This window comes from Triticum dicoccoides, chromosome 5B, assembly GCF_002162155.2.
Source record: "Triticum dicoccoides isolate Atlit2015 ecotype Zavitan chromosome 5B, WEW_v2.0, whole genome shotgun sequence".
In the NCBI taxonomy this organism is placed as follows: domain Eukaryota; kingdom Viridiplantae; phylum Streptophyta; class Magnoliopsida; order Poales; family Poaceae; genus Triticum; species Triticum dicoccoides.
In genome coordinates, this window is record NC_041389.1 from 600,302,601 (window position 1) to 600,309,901 (window position 7,301).

The following is a 7,301-nucleotide window of genomic DNA, read 5'->3' on the forward strand; positions in this document are numbered from 1 at the left end:
ACCACACACTGAAACGGATATATTTTAACGAACACATCCTATTTTGGAGATCTGGATCGGCATGCTGCTTCGTCCTTGTCATTCGGCTTATAACAAACTAACAGAAACTTCCTAGATACAATTTTGGCTCATCAAATCAACTCCAACGGAGCGACCCATATCATCCGCTGGCTTCCGTTCAGGTCGGCACGGACACAAATGTCGGCCAAACGCGCCGACCCAAACGGACGCGCGTCCACTTGGCGTCCGCCTGCCGACCCATTCCCGGTTCATTTTTTAGCAGGATTTGCGTTGGTGAGGACACGAGGCGGACGCGCGCGCGCCTTCTCCTCCTTCGGCCCCCCTGATCGGTGGCAACCTCCACCATTTTCCTCCATTCCCCCCAAAAACCCTCCCGCCCGCGCGCGCTCCCGCCCCACCCCCACCATGGACGACGACCTCGACGGCGCTGCCTCCCTCGCCTCGTCCGGCATGCTGGCCGCCCCCTCCGGCGAAGGCAAGCCTCACGCCCCCTCCAAGACCGCCGCGCCGAAGCCGAAGAAGGTGTTAACGCCCGAACAGCGGGCAAATGAGTCGACCAATAGGAAGGACCGGAGGCACGCGACGGACGCGAGGGATGAAGCCATCGCGGCGACCGCCGTCGCCGCCGCCGTGCAACAGGAGGTCACCGACGCCCGCATCGCGACGGCCAGCACCGGCTCATCCTCCTTCCCTCGGACGGTGTTGCCTGACGCATCCCGCGCATCGGCTTACACCCCGGTGCCCGGCTTCCACGTCTACCAGTAGGCCTCCCGCCTCTCCGGGGAGTGCTCGCCCGAGGTGAGCGTGGTCGCGCCTTCCACGCCTGCGCCCGCGCCCATCGACCTCAATGCCACACCGGTGGCTGGTGGCTCGTTAACCGGAGGCGCGAGGAAACGCGCGCGGCAGATGCCAGCCGACGTGCTGTCGGGCGCACGCAACCTGTTCGACGGAATGCCGGCTGCCGGCGACGACGAGTACATCCAGAACATGATCTTCGAGGGTGGTGCGCAGGCCGCTGGCTTCGATCCCGACAATACACAAAGCCAGGATGGCCGAGGGGCGTTCACGCCATTCGCTGGCTACAATGAAGATCAGGCGGCCTTCATGCGTGATCAGGTCGGCCTGGACCTGGACGGCTTCCCTCTCGACCATGAGTTTTCGGAGGACTACGGGCTAGAGGAAGAGGACGAGTGCGATATCGAAGGGGAGCCTTTGTTCGAGGACGAGCCCGCCAACCAAGCAACCAGGTTGAAGCCGAAGCGCAAGAGCAAGCGGATCAAGGCATACACGGCGGCCGAGTACAAGCTTCTTTGCAAGTGTTGGAGAGACATTGGGCAAGACCCCAAGACGGGCGCCGAACAAAAGCCTTCAACTTTATGGATTCGTGTCCATCGTGAGTTCCATGAGCGCAAGAAGTTTCCGCTGTACCAAATAGTAAGCGCGCGCGGGTGGGTGTCCATTTCGAAGCGATGAAGGGTGATCCAACAAGAGTTCAACAAGTTTTGTGCCACTCTTGAGCGCGTCAAGGCCCTCCCCGTGAGCGGCATCGGCATGTAAGACATGGTATGCTAGCAAGCTGCCCTCTTTTATGTTATCAAGTTTATGCTTGCGTGTTCATTTGCATACCATTTTGCCAATATGCTTGCATGAAATACATTTGTAGGCATTTCAAGCTTTGGAGGCATTCAAGGTCCAACACAATGGCAAGTGCTTCAACCTCTCCCATTGCTTTAGGGTGATCAAAGACGAGGAGAAGTTCAAGGCGCAATATGTCGCCCTCAAGTCCCGTGGTGGGAAGCAAGCCATGGAGAAGGTTGGGGACGGCAAGAAGGCTCGGCCGCGGAGGAAGACCAACTCCAAGAAGGAGGACATCAATCGCCTTGATCGCAACCGTGGAGGGCATGATCACCAAGAAGGACTCAAGGGAGAAGAAGCGCCGGCAAGAAAGAGAAGAGCAAATGAACGCCTTCATGGAGATCCAAAGGAGGAGGCTTGAGCTGGATGCGGAGAAGCAAGCAAGGATGCTTGAGATGGAGGCGGAGAAGCAAGCCAAGATGCTAGAGATCGAGGCCGCCAACGCCAAGACCAAGGCAAAAGAAGTGGCTCTCGCGAGCATGATGGCCGGGGTGGAGATCATGAAGGTGGATTTCAACACCGTGCCGCCAAGGAAGAGTCCGTGGTTCGAGAAGATGCAGGCCGACATGCTCAAGTTCGACGACGAGTGATCTATGCTGGCGAGCGCCATCTTTTTTGTATGCCGGCAGGTGTGCTGACATGACCACGTGCGCCGCGATGGTGTGGTCGAACTCAAGTTCCACCTTTTTTTTGTGTGCTGGAATGTGTGCCGGCCGGCTGACGAGTGCGCCAGCATGAACTGTGGTGATATTTTTTGAAGCCGACATTGTATGCCGTCGCTGGCATGGTGCCGACATGAGACATGGCCGCTGGCATGATCGGCCGCGTGCTTTTTAAAAAAAAAGTTGAATGCGGACATGAAATGGGTCGGCGCGAAGGGCGCACTGCTGACCCAAATCTAAAACAGGGCGGACGCCGGGCGGACGGCCTACCCAAACGGACAAAAAACGAATAAATTCACTGTCAGTTTGGGTCGCCCCGTTGGGTTGCTCTAATTGGCCCAAAATTCAAAGTAGCAAGATTTTTTCTGGCACGGGTCCGGTCGTGTTCAACTTGGCCTGCGCGAGGTGAAATCAATCTTTTTCCATGTGGCGGACCAACTAGTGGGTCTTTAGTGTCAAAAATAGTATCAAACATCCTAATCTCACATATTTGAACATTTTGAAATAACTTTTCTAAAATCTGTGCTTTATGAGTTATGTTTTTTTTTTCTAAATGGAGGCAAAAGATTTGCTCTATCCATTAATTTAGAAGGAGAATATAAGTGTTACAGTACTAGTACTTTCCTAGCATCAATTGACACAATTTTTTCGTGCCCATAACCCTAGCCATAATAGTTGTGGTGTCATGATATTTGCTCGACATGTTAAGCACACTCATCATAACAAACATCACATTTAGCTAAGTTGATAAATATTCCAAAGGACAAGAAAAATATGGATTGGCTAGATGCCAGGTGACTGAAAATCAAATTTGGGTCGGTCGATTCGCTGTGAGCCGCCAGATACAAGATGGATGACCAGATCAGATTCTTCAACCTCCAAAACAATTCATTGATCATCCTCTTCAACCTTGAACCATCGATCTACCACTGCGCCTGCTGCTGCTACTTACGGCCAGCAGCGCTCTCACGCTAGCCTCGCCGCCCCACCTTCCTCGCAACCGTCGCACACTACCGTGATGCTGTCGCTCCTAACCATCCCTCTAATCCTAGACATGAACCATTTCTTCTGACGAACCTGCAACCCCACCTCCAACACCCCTAAGATAGATAATGGGGTCGTCTGTCACCCTAAGTTAGATAGTGGGGTTGCCCACTCTATGATAGATTTCTTTTGAGGCAAAGCCACTCTAAGATAGATAGTGGGATCGTCTACCGCCCTAGAATAGACCGGAGGGCTTCTCCGGCGAGCTAGCGACTGCTTCTTCCTTCTCACTGGCGGCTCTTCTTTCCTTCCAAAATCAACTGACACAAAAAACTACTTTCAGGTGACTTACAAGTAGCTATTGTGAGAAAATTTAGAACAAATCCCCACCTGACAGTTGACACAATATATCGAGCACTGTCGAGTAGTCAAGTCAACCCGTTTGGTGTCAGTGGCCTCTATTATGTTTCCAGCCGCACTAAACATTACTTAGACCTAGCTGAAACAAAACCAGCAAACCCAGCACCCAGAACCATGCTATACCACTAATACGATCGACAGTACAACTCGACGCTTACGGTGCACGGACGCGCGAGCCAATCATCCCCCGTACCAAAACGCACGAACGCATATAGCCACGTTCAAATCCGCGGCCGGCCTGGCGTCAAAAGATTCGCCCTGCCGCCCTCCGGCCGGACGCGCCGGCGACAGGATCTATACCGCACACCCCCCTCTGCAACCACCGTGGCGTGTGCATCGGTCTATCGGTCGAAGTCGAACCCGCCTTCCTCCAGCGAAAGTTCAAGGAAGATCTGCTCTGCCGAGCTCGAAGACGCTCGGGATCGCATGTGTCGGTTTGGTGCGTGGGAAACCCCTGGGAATTATTGGACCGGCCGGGCGACCAGACCAAGTGTCCCGTCGTGCAGCGCGGGTGGCGCCCCACTGCCCGGGCAGCGCGGCGTGCATGTGCCGTTTGCACCGCGCCACCCGACGTGGCCGAAGGGGGAGAGGAGCTCGTCGTCGTCGTGCGCATGCACGGCGCCACGCGGGACGTACCTCGCTGGCCGGCTGGGCCGGTAGGCGACGCCCCGGCCCTGCGGTTTAATTACCCTGCTCGATTGGTGGGAGTGTTCATGCATGCATGCAGGGTCGTGGAAAATAGTGTCGTTTGTCTCCTTCGGCGTCCTTGGCGCCGCATGCATGATTCTGCTCCCAGAAACGATCTCCGAAACCACGATCGATCTAGTGGAGCGGCGAGGGCCGTTGATCGTGTGACGAGTGGTGGTACAATCCTGTGGTTAGTAGACGTGCACGACCGAGGGAATGGTTATGGTTAGAATAGTTCCACGCACCGTACAACAATGCAATTTTCTAGGTATATGGATAGGGTCCTGAAACAGATTGTCGTTTTCTGAGTATATTGGGAAACGAGTGTTTCGATATTGTTGAAATATATTGCAGGTCTCTCTTCATCAGTTCGGATTTTTGAATGAATTGACTGAAGCACGAATTCAATATGATATCAGAGCCAAGAGGTCTTGAATTATTTTTTGTTCTCATCCTGCTTGACCAATTGGGGTCTCCGGTACACGAGCAAGTGTTATTTTTGTTCTGGAGAGCTTGGCATCTGAGAAACGCTTTGATTTTTGGAAGAGGAAAAGAATTGGTGAATGCGTCTATTATCTTCGTGGAAAATTATTGGAAGATTTTCTCGACGTCCAACGCTCGTGTGCAAGTGGACCTAAGCACCAAAAGGAAGTGGATCATGGGGAATGGGAAGAATTTTAGTCCGCAAAATGAAAATGATCGTGCTGTTTGGAAGCCTCCGGAGTGGGGGTATATTAAGATAAACGTTGATGCTAGATTTGTGGAGAGGTTGAGATCTGCTAGCATTAGGTTTGTCGCTAGGAATCACCTGGGAGAAGTCTTGGTGTCTTCTTGGAATTTTATTCGAGTGTGCTCCAGAGCGGAGGAGGCGGAACTTCGTGCGTGCCTCGCCGGGCTGTACATCAGTATTACTCTTCACAAACCAATTATATTGAAAACTGATTGCTCTTTGGCTGCTTCGTAGCGAAAGAAACTCTTGACAGGTCTCCTTATGTGGATTTAAAAATGGAAGCGATCAGCACCTTCAAGTTTATTGTTGATCTCAAGATTGTTAATATTGATAGGCATGCTAACAAGATGGCGCATGAGATAGCAAAATTTAGTTTTGATAGCATGTCCAATGAGATACTGTGTAATTCTGTTCCACCCTAAGTGGCTAATCAATATATTTCAACACTCCCCTCATGTAAAGAACGATAGTAAGACTTTTGTTATTTGATCAACATATGGATGGAGTTTTTTTTTTAAAAGGTCTTGAGTTCAAGACCATGCCAACGCAATATTAAATAAAAACTACTCTGTGGCCTATCTCGATCCCACGTCTAAAGACAAAAATAGCCTAGACATGGGGAGTGTTGAAATATATTGCATGTCTTTCTTCATCAGTCGGACTTTTGGATGAGTTGGCTGGATCATGAATTCAATAGATACGGCACACGAAAACGGACAACCTATGATGGGGCTTCTAGTCTAGTACGTAATGCTAATGCATGTCAGCTGGTTTCCATATGCACACAAGTACTAATGTGGAAACTTTGGACAAGAAAGGTTCCGCGCTTGCATGCATGTCTTCGAATACTAGGGACAAGAAAACTTCCGGCCATGCCTCTGTGGCTTGACGTCGTTCTTTGAACTGAAACTCCCGTAGATTTGCATGTCAACCGGTTTCCATATGCACGCAGTAGAAACTATGGACAAGAAAGGTTCGAGCCATGCATGCATGTTTTCGAATACTATGGTTCCGAACATGCCTATGTGGTTTGACGCTGTTCTTTGAACTGAAACGACCGTAGATTCATGCACGTGTGACTCTTCAAATCTCACCGTTAAAACACGGCTTCTACACATGATCTCGTACCCTCGTCCCGTTTAAAATTTGGCACTAATGGAAGGGTACACGCACGCGGTACTGGGTGGACGTGTCCACGCACGATTCATGTCTGGTTTTAGGGGGTGAGCCAAGAGATGCAGCGAGAGTCCACCACGCTTTATTACGTCCGTATCACTACCGGAAAACTGACCTATGCCTACGGCCAAATCAATGCCGACGGCTGCCGTCGGCCTAGCTTGAGATATGCCGACAGCCTTGTCCTGGCTGTCGGCTTATCCTGGCTGTCGGGCTACCCTGATATAAGCCGACGGCAGCCGCCGACACAGAACGGCCGTCGGCCTATCTACGAACACGCCGACAGCAGCCGTCGGAATAAAAAAATCGTCGGCATACAAAGTGGGCCCGGCGACCCCGCCCGTGTCCAGCGCTAACGTCGTCAACCCTATGCCGACGGTCGGGACGGGCGGCCGTCGGCATATCTCCGCATGCCACGTCATCGATCCGCGGCGTAGATATGCCGACGGCATAGGCGCCACGTCACCGATCCTCGGCACACCTCGTCCCAAAACCCTACCGTTTCTATGCCGATAGCAATGCCGTCGGCATAGCTATTTTTTTACATGCTTTTTTTCATATGTTTTTATGCTTTTTTTACATATGTTTTTATGCTTTTTTTAAAATATGTTTTTATGCTTTTTTATGTATTATATGAATATATATATATATATATATATATATATATGTAGTTTGTAATTTTTTCCATAGATTATGAATATATATATATATAGTTTGTATTTTTTCGAGCACATTAATAATGTGCCGTCATGTTCTTTTGAATATAGGTCCTTATATTTTATTAAAATCAAAAACAGCTATGCGACAGAAGTTTAGTGGCGGTTGCAAACGCCCGGCACCCGTCTCCGGAGTGTGACCCCCTCACGTCTGCGGTGTGCCCCCCTCATGGGCTGACCTGATGTTGCAAACGCCCGACACCCGGATGTTGCTCCCAGGTGTCCCTCTGAGCTGACCTGACACAACCGGGTGGAGAGGTCCACTATTCA

The 7,301-nt window shown here is 51.1% G+C and overlaps 1 pseudogene; it reads left to right on the plus strand.

The window, feature by feature from the left end:
* The first annotated feature begins 426 nt into the window (after positions 1–426).
* On the plus strand, positions 427–1,494 carry LOC119310239 (annotated as a pseudogene).
* The last annotated feature ends 5,807 nt before the right edge of the window (positions 1,495–7,301 follow it).